General features: G+C 37.0%; 1 pseudogene; it reads left to right on the forward strand.

The window, feature by feature from the left end:
• Nucleotides 1–11,492: 11,492 nt before the first annotated feature.
• The window catches only part of LOC120406858, a 32,907-nt pseudogene continuing 31,578 nt past the window's right edge, over nt 11,493–12,821 (forward strand).

The following is a 12,821-nucleotide window of genomic DNA, read 5'->3' on the forward strand; positions in this document are numbered from 1 at the left end:
TTTGAAAAGGAATACTGATGGCTCTTTTGAATATAGAACAATATTTTGCTTGAGGATTATGTAAATTAGTTCTTAAAGTCTCATTAAATGATAATATTTAAGCCCAACACTAAAAATTCCCAGTTAAAATTCAGATCAGTGGAGCATGAAGTTAGTAGGTAACACCTTGCCAGATATATTGAAAACACAGCTACACTCTATAAATATTTTATTTGTACCTAATATTTTTATATACTAAGTATCCAATGCATTCTTCATTCATTTTTCATGCTATATTTACATTTACAGCAGCATATTATCAGTACTACATTTAAGTTTGATATCTTCTTCCAACTAAATTAAAAATGCACATGTGTATAATATCAGGAACTTTAGTCTATAAAAGAGAGGTGCCGTAAGAAATATAAGTAATTGTTCTTTTATTACACGGAGAATAATTTTAACATTTTTAAAGATATAATTAAATATCTGCTGATCTGTTTAACCTTTATTTACTATCCTAGCTTCCCCCAGAAAGGGTTGACACTGTGTTTTCACAAAATCAGCAGTTTTGCCAGTTAGTAGGCTTCCTTTCTTATGATAAGGTGTATTAAATGCACATAATGATTGACTTTGTCAAAATATATGTCAAAGTAGACAGTCACTAAACATATTTATTGTAAAACCATTTAAAATACCCCAAAGGGGGCCACAGGGGAACTGTGGAAGTCATTGATAAATCATTGTCATAGTAAAAAATGTCAGAAATAAGCTTGTGGGGATATGAGGTTGGGTGTCCACTTATTATCAAAACAGGAAATTTCCTACTGCATATGAGAAGGAGAAAAATTGTGCTAGTCAATGCATATATTAAAGAAAATAAGTAAGCAGCAACCCCCCAAAGACAAATAAAGATGAGAATGAAGTTGGGAGGTGAAGATAACACACAATTCCCAGTTGAATCTTGAAGTATTTGTTTTCAATTCATTTTTATTTACTGAGAATTGGGCTGCTTCATAAATATAAAAACAAAATTACAAATAAATGAAGAAAATAAGATAAATAACCTTGGACACTTTGTTTACCACAGTCTGTTTCTACTGAGTAGCATATGAAAACCTGCTTTTGGTTACAGATTTCAGAATCTGAAGTCGTACTTCAACCTAATATCAACTGTGTACATGTCATTAATTGTAAATGTATTATTAAATAGAAATACTAGATAAAGTTTCTTATGTTCACATCTCATGATTCTTTGAAGGTCTATATGTTGTTTGTCAGGAATTGTTTTGAACATTCCATTGATGAGTTACTCCTTCTAAAAGTACACCAGTACTTTGATTTATTTTGAAGGGATTCTCATTAAACAGCACACTGCTATATTGAAATACATGATTAGACTAAAAATGCTGACAAATATTTTTTCATATTACTCTTTAAGTTGCTTGGTTTTCTGTGAATATTAAATCAAGGACAAGAGCTTGCACTTCATCTGCATAGAGATGAAGATGCTGCATATATTCATTATTTCTTCCTGCACTGTCAGTTTTATGTATTTAGATTTTTTTTGAAAGAAAATGTACTAGGGAAGTGTTTAATGAAACTACTCATTTTATACCTCATGTGGCAGTATATTTTTTTATAAAGCTCAATTATAGGAATAAGCATATCTATTAATATAGCTATACTAATAAACACATCTGTAAATATTTCAACACAATTGAATAAACTAATACCAACATACATTTATTTGGCTTTTTTATAGCTTTTCTGTGGACAAGTTATAGTTATGCTTAAGAAGCCACTTGCATTGGATGTCTGTTTTAAGGTGCTTATATTTTTCAGAAAGTTATAATTCTTTGGCGTGAAGTTTCATCGGCCTTTTCACAGTCCAAAGTTGAATGTTGCTGGAAAGTTTGGTAATATGGCTCTTTTTTAGTAATTTGAATAGCACAAAAATGTGTTTCAGTTTGTAAAATGTCTTTTCGTACCTCAAACAATCAAATAAAACCAACCAACCACACCAAACCCATAATTGTAAACATTAATGTTTCAGTAGACATAGGCCTTGTCTATATTGAAAGTTTAAAAACTGATTTAGTTAAATCAGTGCAAAACATGTAGGGAAACTTCATTTTGGATAAAATTTTCAGAAATGACTAAGTGATTTAGGAGATTAAATCTTATTTCAAACGTGATTTAGGCAGTCAGGGCCAGATTTTTAAAGTTTTCAGTGGGAATGAGATGCTTTTGAAAATCCCACTGTGACGGAGTAGGGAGTATTAATCTGGTAATGTTGTAGGGGAGTCTCACTAGTTTACTCCCTGCATTAATGCTGATGGTGGTGGGATATCAAGGTGTGACTTCACTACTTCACTTGAGGGATGATAATTGAGTACTTAACCTGAACCCAGGAGGGGGTTGGGACCAGGTGACACCTTCTTCCTGGGAAACTAGACAAAGGCTGGAGGAAGAGCTGGGGGTGTGGCTGGGGGAAACTGCTGGAGCGGGTTTCAGTTTGAAGCTGGCTGGAGAAATGGAGGGAGGCGCAGCACCGGATCTGGGCTCCCTACTCCCCAAGATGGACCTGACTGAGGTGTCCTGTTTTCTGTACCTACAAGCTCTGTTTTGGACTGTATTCCTGTTGTCTAATAAACCTTCTGTTTTACTGGCTGGCTGAGAGTCACGGTGAATCACAGGAAGTAGGGGGTGCAGGGCCCTGACTCCCCAACACTCCGTGACACCCACCATGCACTTACCTGCATCTTTAGATGCCTAAATACTTTAAAAACTTGGCCCCCAGGAGTACAATTCCCACTGATATTGAATAAGTGCATTTTTGTTGAATTTTGAATATACACAAGGCCTTCAGTCCCAATCCTGCAAACAATTGTTTTCAATGGGATGACTATGTGCCTAAAGTTACTGATATGTATACGTATAGAGGAACAGATCCTCCTTAGGCCTCAATGGAATAAATATGTATGTGTTCATTTTGAAGAAATTTGGTTTAGAAATACAGTTATAGCTCTTTTAAATAATCACACTCTTATGCATCATGCATAGTTTTTACACACATTTCTGGAGATCTCCCACTCAGTCTGTAAAGCTCTGATGCACATTGAAATACATTCAAGCTGTATGTTTTGTATATCTGTACACAAAAATACATTTGAAGCTACCAGAGTATATTGAAATAAATGTCAATAAACACAGGGATAAAGCTCCAGGTGAATACACATGCCATCATGAATGTAACTGGATGCCTGCATGTGTGTCTCTCCAGTCACACACACACACACACACACACACACACACACACACACACACACACACAAATATAGTAGTAGTATTGCTTAGGGGTACTTGATTATTTGTGTAATCTTTTTTTCAATTTAAAAGCTCAAATATATTAAATCAAAACAAAACAAAAACCCATCATTCTTGTGTGGATGTGATTAAAAAGTTAAACAAAAAGTTATGTTCATCATTATGATTTCCACAACTGTGTTCCTAGCATTTCTTCACATGCTGTTGAGCATATCGGCATGAGCAATTTCCATTCACTGTTCTCTTGATCACTGCTATCTGAAATAGTGGTGCAGTAGCATTATTAAGCAGCTGCAAACACTGTTCAAGGTTCCTGTATGCAACTGATATACCTCCCTGTGGTTAAAAGAACAGCCACAGTGCTCAGTAACTGCCCTTACTTAGTAGTTACTGGTAGCTGGGAATTACTCTGTTAGCACATCTGCTTACTTTTCTCTCCTACCCCCATCTCTTAATTTATTGCTGCTATATGGAAACTCAGCTGACCCGAGATGGTTGTAGAGATGCCTCAGGATGCAAGCTGGCATACACCTCTGGACAGTATCATTCCAGGTAGTGACAGAGGGCTTGGGCCATAAGGCACTGAACTTCCTGCCTTATTAACTAGCAAAACTCCATGCACTCAACCATTTTTCCAGGGCCATGTAACTATCCTCTCCTCATGGCGACAGTGGTGGTTCAACATCTGAACACAAACTAGCATAGCCTTTTTATTGCTGCTGCTTGCTATAAAATATCCTCATTTTTCCTGCTTATCTTCCAGAGACAGCTTCCTTTTCTTCCAACCTGCAATCCACAAAGAGATTTCATAACATCAGTGTGAATGCTTCTAGTGCACATTTGTGGTAGTCTTCATGAGCCTTCTTACTAACTTTTCGTGACAGCAAAATTTCTCTTGTCTAAATATTTGGAGGGAAATGAATTAAAATGGTCACATACACCATTAATAGATTCCAAGGCAAGAAAAGACCATTGTGATCATCTAATCTAACCTGTATAGCACAGTCCATGGAACACCCCAAAAGAACGGCCCACATTATTTGACGGATTTGTTCATTAGTTTCTTTGCATTAGTTCAGACCCTTATGTAATATAGTTCTAGAGAAATAAGTTATTTTTCTTTTAAGCTGAAGATATTGTAAATTCTGCAGCTACAAGCAGCAGTAATTTCTGTACTAACAATTTGCATATAATCTCTGGGTCTGTTCACATGAACCTCTCTTATTCTGCAGGAAAATATAAGAAATTGAAAGGGCAGTAAAACAGAGATTTGGGGATTGCAAAAACAAGCCCATAGGGAACTAGTAGCTAGAAAGAGGTAAAGAGACATTAGGGCTGTAAAAATGCAGAAGAGAGTAAGAGAAAGAATTAGTGGAAACATTAAGGGGAAGATGGTGAGAAAGTAGAGAGTGGAGCACAAACAATTGAAAAAGGATGGAATAGGGAGACACAGACAAGAAAGTGTGACATAGAAAGAAGAAGATAGATGAAGGGGAAGGTGGAATCTTCTTGAAAACTGAAGCTAATGTAACAGCAGCCAACTTGTTAAGTGTGGCATCTTGCCATAAGCAAAGAATACTGATGCTCTATGACTACTTGTTCATTTCTGGACAGAGTTTAAGGAGTTCGTTTTAACCTATAAAGCCCTAAGGGGTTTAGGACCAAGCAACATGAGAGACCTCCTTTTTTTGTACGGCAGCTCTGATCTGTGGAGATGCTTGAGCTGAGCCTTCCTCAGTGGAGCTTGCCATTGGATGACCATTCTGTTTTGTGACAACTTTCAAATTTTCAAAAGTTGTTTTTGATCCACATCGGAATAAAAGCAATACCTTTGGAAAGTCTTCCCAAAATTGAACTGTTTCAAAATGGCTGTTCCTGGAACAAAGAGCTCTAACTTTTAATTTGGTTCTCTCTCTCTCTCTCTCTCTCTCTCTCTCTCAGAGCCCTGGACCTCATAAACCTCTCCACTGAAAACTTTATCTAAACAAATAAGTCTCCGTAAAATGTTTCGGTTTTGATGAAACACCATACATTGATGAGCTCCCCTCCATTTGACAGCACTTGTGAAGGCCTTTGACTTTGGAATTTGCTCTTTCGATAGTAGCCTAGACCTATTGTCCTTTGTTTCAGGCTATGCTGCAATGCTTTTTTGTGCGGGGCTTTAAGGCAGAGAGTGGGGGATGTCACAGGTTTGGCTTCTGGGTAAGGTGGGGGGATGTGCTGTCACCTTTTCTGTTTGGATTTGACTGGTTTATTTTGATATATAGTAGACTGGCTGCTGAATTTTTCTTTGATCTATGACTGTTCCTTTTAAAATGTGTTAAAGGCACCTTTGTGAGTAGAGCCTGACACCTTTTTTTCTTTTAAATAAATAAACATAGTTAAATATGTAAAAATAAAGATGGGGTCAGAAATAAAAAGTAAAAGCAATGGCTTGAGAAGGAAAAGGGAGCTGCTGGGAGGGGAGAAGAGTTCAAGGAAGGGATGGGAACAATGAAAGGAAGTGAATAATTATGCGAAACCATTGTCTTTAATTAAACCCCTGCCCTGCTAGATTGAGAGGGTTTCTCCTCAAGTGGATTTTCTAGCTCACATGGCTCCAATGTCTAGGAACAAAGTGTAGAGCACAGATGTCTTCAATTCTAATACACTTACATGCTGCTGTGGGAATACTGACTTTTTGTCATGTCTCATATCAATTTATAGCAAAAAGACTAAACTCATAGACTTCTGTTTTATACAATTTTGGGTGAATTTTGTGCTCATTAAGCTCTGGAACTAATAGCACTGGCTTGATCCTGGCACGGTACATACAGACATGACACTGGCTTCCCCGAACAGCTCTGCCAATCTTCTTACTTTTGTTGTCAGATAATGAAACAAACATCTAATAAAGGGGGCTATAATGAGCAGAATAGTCTCTCTATTTGTTACATTTATAAACCTTAAATTCAGAGCCTCAAAACATATATTTTATGTGACTGATGACAGACTGCGGTGTAGTCTACAGAATGTACTTTTCATGTGAGCTTTGCTGTACAATGCACATATCTGATATTTAAGTATTTCAGAAAATGTCCTAATACATAACATGGAATGTACATGATTTGCTATATGATTTATGAATTGCACTTTATTGCATAGGTAGTTCAAAATATTAGACATTATGTTATAATTATTTGACAGGGAACTGATTATATACCCTTGTGATTCTACTGAATCACCCAAACAGACTAATCAATGTACAAAACATTTTCTTGCCCTAAGGAGCTTACCATTTAAATAGTGTGTTTAATTTTATACATGTTATATAATGTGTGAATTCTTTTTAACAGTATTCAGACAACAATTTAAGTATGATTATATGTATCCTAAAACAAAAGTCTGCTTTTGCATAATATGTTTTTCCATCATCTCTCTCTATTGGTTTTAGAGACATTTTCCTAATTCATTTTCCAGGCAGCTAGATGAATCTTCATAGCTGGTTACATAAAAGATTACAGAAGATTAGAAACCCACCAGTACTGCTTACATATACTTAACAAAAATGGCATTTAATTCTGTGGGACCTCAAGTTCAGCTGCTATCCAACAGAATGCAATAAGCTCACTGAAGTCATTTTATAATTGAATTGGAGTTGTTATGACTATTAAACAAATATAGAAGTACATGTGAGCCATGTCCATTGTGTTAGAACAAGTAGTAACATCTACCTTGCTGCTTATATACAGAAGGGCTTTACTCTTCTTTTATTTACACCCATGCAAATAAGGAATTACTCCACTGAAATCAATGAGGTTATGCCAGTGTAAAACCAACCTGAGGCTAGAATCAGGCATGAAAGGATTTTGTACCACACAATAATTACAGGTAAGACGTTTCAGCAATCCTGTGTCCTTTTGAAAGTTCTGCTTTTTAGAGGTCATATTTCAGGTAAAGCCATTTCACCATTCTATTTGGATTGACTGGTCAGAGCCCATGTCTGCTGTGTACTGGAGGCACCCTATATTTGCCATGAATGCCTCAGGCACAAAGAAAATTGTAATAGATAATGGGCTGATGTTTTCATAAATGAATTCAAATTTTGAATTGGTCTGTAGAGCAAAGCAAAATGCTAAGCATGCTACCAATGCAGTATTTCTAATATTTACTGATCTGGGAAAAAGAAGCACAAATCTTTAACCCAGATCACAACACACTAATACACTGAGGAAACAACTTCTGTTTGCAAAGAGACTCTCAGATTCAATGAGCATTATGTATTCCTTCCTAAAGTTTCCATGATATGTTTCCTACTCTTGATGAACCAGGGTACAGCAATACAACTCACCATACCGTACACCCCCTAAACTCCCCAAGGTCAGACTTTAGATGATGTCTTCTATCTTCAAAGTTATGATAGATAGGAATAAAAGAAATGGTTATTTTAAAAAAATAATTGAGAGCTAAAGGGAACAGTGAGCAATAACCGTTATCTTTTTAAAATGTAAAATGAACACTTCAATTTTAGAAGTTATATCTATATCTCATCTAAATATACAAAAGCGCTTTTTCTTACTTTATGTCATAAATGTCTAGCACATAATATATGTGCATGTCTTTGGGGCATCATTATACAAGATGTATGGTTCCAAGAGCATCCAGTATTAAAGAATTTCTCTTGCTATCATTCAAGGTCCATGTATAAGTCTGTGGTATGAGAGCATTAGTTTGTCCAACAGAAAAATGGCTTTTATTTATCTTTTCTGCAGCCATTTTAGCCTTAGGAAGCCCCAAGGCCATGCAACTCTAATCATGTCTGAGAACATCACTTTAGTTCCTTAAGGTTCAGCCAACAAGGTGCCCTTGGTGCAATATGCTTAGGGCATCAGACTAACATGCAATTTTAGAAAACTGTCTTTAAGACTGAGTGCTGCTTCTTTAGAAGAACTCCAATGCCATTGAGCCCCAGTATTGAGTCAGGTAATTATATCAGACCCCTCAGCTATACCCACACAGATCTGTTTACTTAAATTTGTTCAGGACATTAAAGAAAACTAAGCAAAAGTAAATACACCCAGGAAGAGTTCTTAGGACATCAGCTTGACTTAGGTCTGATGTGTTTTTCTTGCTAGGATGCCCTAATGGCATTAGAGAATAAAGAAATGTTGTAGAGACCCAGAATGCACCATAGAAGCATGAAGCAATAGATAAGGGAACTCTGTTATACAGGAAAACTGTGAACCAAAGGGGAAGAGCAAAAGAATGTTAATAAATAAGGTGAACATGAATATAAAATAAAGAAGGAAGTAGTCAAGAGGCTGATGAATACAAAAAGGAGGAAGAAACTGAAGAAAGGAGAATTGTATATGAGGAAGAGGTTAGAAAATGGAAGGAATGGCAAGGGACCACATGAATTCCTTGATGGCTTTATATCTATTTATTTTGATAGACCTAGAGGCCTCCCAAAGAGTCAGGGCCCCATTGTACTAGGTACTATACAAATGGAAAATAAAAGATGGTGCCTTCTCCAAATAACTTAATCTAATTTAAACAAATAGATGTGATAAAAAATAGAAGGAACTGGGGAGGAGGAGGAGGGAAGAGGGAAACAGTAATGGGACTTGCATTCACATAGACCAAATATATAAGATAAATATCAGAAGTTCATGCTGGCCACCTACCTATCTGTCATATTTGTTGATGATTTCTTGTAGGCATCATGGTACAAGTGGGCCTTAAGGAAGGATTTGAAAGAGATGAAGGAAGTTGAAAGAAGGCAGGAAAGAAAGAGAATTAAGGCAGATGAGTAGAGTTAGTCATTCTCTGCTTTCATTCTCCACGTGTAAAAGAGGGATAATAATTACAGCTGGTTGGGAATTGTCCACCAAAATGATTTTTCTAACATAAAATGCCCTTTTGGTAAAACCAAAATTTGTCACAGGAAAATTTCAACTTTGAAAAATTTCAGTTTCCATTTGGAAAGCCAAAATCATCTCTCCCCTGCTGCCAGCCTGAAAGTCTCCTGTCAGTTTCACTTTAGTTTCTCTCCTCTCCTGGAGGTCAGAGAAGCAGAGAGCAGGAACTCTTCTTCTCTTTACTTACCCCACACCTGAGGAACCAGTGATCCCAGCCCTCAGCCTTTCCAGTAGCCTTGTAAAGTAAAATTGACCCAAGCCCTCACAGCAGGCTGCCAGCAAGCCAAAAAATCTCTGATCTGGTTCTCCCCAAATGGATTTCCCAAGGGAAAAAAAATCAATATTTGACTTTGATTTAAGACACAATAATGCCATTTATTTTATTTATTCACTTATTTGCTAGAAAGAGATTTCCATTTTCTGGCTAGCTCTAATAATACTACTTTATCCTATCCTTTGCCATTTAAATAATTTAATTTAATCAATTTAAATCCCAATCAGGCTAGTGCCAAGCTTGTGGATGGTCTCATTGATTGGGAATAAAGCTTTAGACTGTAAATTCTTCAGGGCAGAGACAGCCTCTCAGATTGTGTGTATATAATCTGGATGCAACAGAGTGCACCATGTGACTTTTTTTTTAAATCCAAAGAAGGGGAGAAAAGCAGCTGGGAGGAAAAACAGATTTTAGTTTGGAGTAGTAGAGCTGAGCAAAATGTTGTTACCAAAAAAATGCACTTTCAGTTGACCCAAAGCTGTGCCCAAATTCATGTCAAGTTCACTGAATCATTTTGACTGAACTGAAAAAATCAAATGTTTCATTTATGTTGGATTCAAATGAATCATTTTGATGTTTCTGAACCATTTTGATTTTTCAGCCTGGAATCACAATATGGCCAGAAAAGGAGGTGCACTCCTTATAACTTTAGCTCAGTGATTAGGGCTCTTACATAAGATGTGGGAGACAATTTCTCTCTTCTGCCTAATGTGGAGAAGGGATTTGAACATGCATTTCCTGTATTACAAGACAGCACCCTAGCTTCTAAGCTAAAGGATACTGTGGTGTGGGCAAACCTCAATCTCTCCTGTTGAAGGGGTTACACTTTTTGGAATAATTACCTAGTCACTGTATTAGGGAATTGAAATTGGGGCACTTGTCATTCATAGTGGCAATTCATAATCCATAATGATAATGCATAGTCATTGGGCTAAGGAAAGAGAGTGAGAATTACTCTAAAGCAGTGGTGAGAAACCTGTGGTGCGTGGGCACACAGCCTATCAGGGTAATCTGACGGGCTGCAAGATAGTTTGTTTATGTTGACCGTCCGCAGGCATGGCCTCCCGCAGCTTTCAGTGGCATGCTCTTAGGCCACAGACCTAGGAACCCCAATACTGGAACAGGCTGTGGAGATATAAAACTTCAGAGATCCAGTAGCTGGAGCAGTCTAGTGAGTGGCTGAGAGGGGGTGCTTGACTGGGTGCTGCAACAGAGCTAAAAGAGAGTGTTGCAGAAACAAACTCAGATGAAAGGCTGAGACACAAGAAGAAGTAGATGGGGGAAAAAATTAATAGTAAAGCCAAAAATGTGTTTTTTTTTAAAAAAGCATATAGAGTTGGGAGAGTCATAAGGAACTTTACTGAGGCCCTCCTACCCTGGTTTCTATGCAATACTCATTGTTATATTTTCTAAAACAAGAACTGACCTAATACTGATTTCTTCTTCCATTGATACTTTCTCCAATACCATAAATTCATTTGAGCCATGCCATACTGCATTTGGAGTCATGTGACAGGAACATCTCCGGCATCAAGTTTTACTGGCATGAATGTTGGCAGAGTCAAGTGCTTAAGTGCTGGGAGGAAAATTAGTATTTGCTTGTACAGTCATCCAATTGGGAAAGTGAAATGTCACCATATGAATTATTTGACCAATCACAACTGACCAACACCTCTCAAAGAGAAATGATTACATATATCTAAAATTGCAGAGAACTCTTTGCAATCTATTCATAGAGTTAAAAATTGAAAGAGAATTAATCAAATGATTGATTAATGGAAGGAATTCATTATCTGTCTGTGGCTATTCCATGGGCAGAAAAAGGATAAATTCTTTATTTTGAATTTTAATCTCATCTCGTAAAACCATCCTAATGATGCCTTCTTGCCATATGAATAATTAGTATATGTGTAGTCCTATTACTTAATCTGTCCACCTAGTGCCTGACAAGCACACTGAGCTGAAGAAAGTATGGAGGAAAAGGGAACTGATGTGATTGAGACAACTAGAAAATGAGTGAAGAACCAAACCGTGAAGAGAATATTAATCTTGGTACCATCTGCATGAAAATGATATTTAAGGTGGAATGCAGAAATGAAGTGTTGAAAGGAGATGAGATAAATGAGAAAGAGGGCCAAGAACTAAACTCTGGAAGACAGATGGTATGCAAATATAAGGATACAGTTCAGGTTACAATATATCAAAAAGATGTCACTCATAGTGGAAAGGATTAGTGGCAGAGGAGTATCAGTTACCAGTCACAAAGTGGAACAGTTCCATAGACAAGAAACAAAAACAGGAGATCAAAGTGCATTGACACTTCGGTGTAATCTGTGATAATATAATTTTACAACGAGTTTTTTGTTTTAATGTACAAATAAGATATGAAAACCTATGCTTTCTTCATTGAACGTATCCATACCACCACACCACCTCTTCCTCCCCTGCTTTCTGAAACTCTCACTGGGAATGTTGCCATTGACTTCAGATGGAACAGGATCAAGCTTCACACATGTGTCCTTTTGGGTTTACAAACTCAAATCTCTGACTACATCCGTTTAAAGATTTCCAAGGGTCACAACCCTTTGAGTGAACCTAGGCTCAGTTCTGAGTGAACACAGCATGGTTTATGATTTCATGTCAAAGCTGGGGCCATATAAAATAAAGGGAAATATTCTTTGTCTTTCTCACAATAAAACCAGAAGAGACTTGACATTTTCAACAATGTTTCATCTGATATTTTGCATTCATTTGGGTTTCACTTGAAACTGAAGTGAAATATGGGATTTGGCACACAAAACATAATGGACTAAGACAGAAAAAATGTCTACATGAAAACCTGTAAGCAAAAGTGACTAATTTCACATGGTTATAGACCCTCCATCATTTAAATGTGGGCTTCTCATTATTTTTGTTGACCCTGATCATAGTGTGTAAAAAAAAAGATATGCACTTCATCTAATTATCATATCTTCTCCATTGGTGGTCTTGGGCTGCCATTTCTCCCTATTAACTTCCCTTCCCTTATCTCTGCACACCCCACATTTGTAGCATAATAATCCATCTCACTCCTAAAAAGGCTACTCTCCTCCAAAGCAATGATGATGCTTGATATCCACATCCTCTTTAATGCTTCTAAGCCCTGCAAATTCACGGTGTGACCCTCAAACCAATGTATCTTGTGCAGCAGAATATTACATTACCCACTGAATTACTGGGCCAGTATTGAATGAATCTGTACTTTCCTGCCTATTTCTTGCTTTTGTTCTGTAGTTCTAAGCAAATACACTGTCCTTTTCCTTTTAAAAAAGGTATTGTCTGCAAACTTTTACATAGTCACA

The sequence above is a fragment of the Mauremys reevesii genome, linkage group 5 (genome assembly GCF_016161935.1).
Source record: "Mauremys reevesii isolate NIE-2019 linkage group 5, ASM1616193v1, whole genome shotgun sequence".
In the NCBI taxonomy this organism is placed as follows: domain Eukaryota; kingdom Metazoa; phylum Chordata; order Testudines; family Geoemydidae; genus Mauremys; species Mauremys reevesii.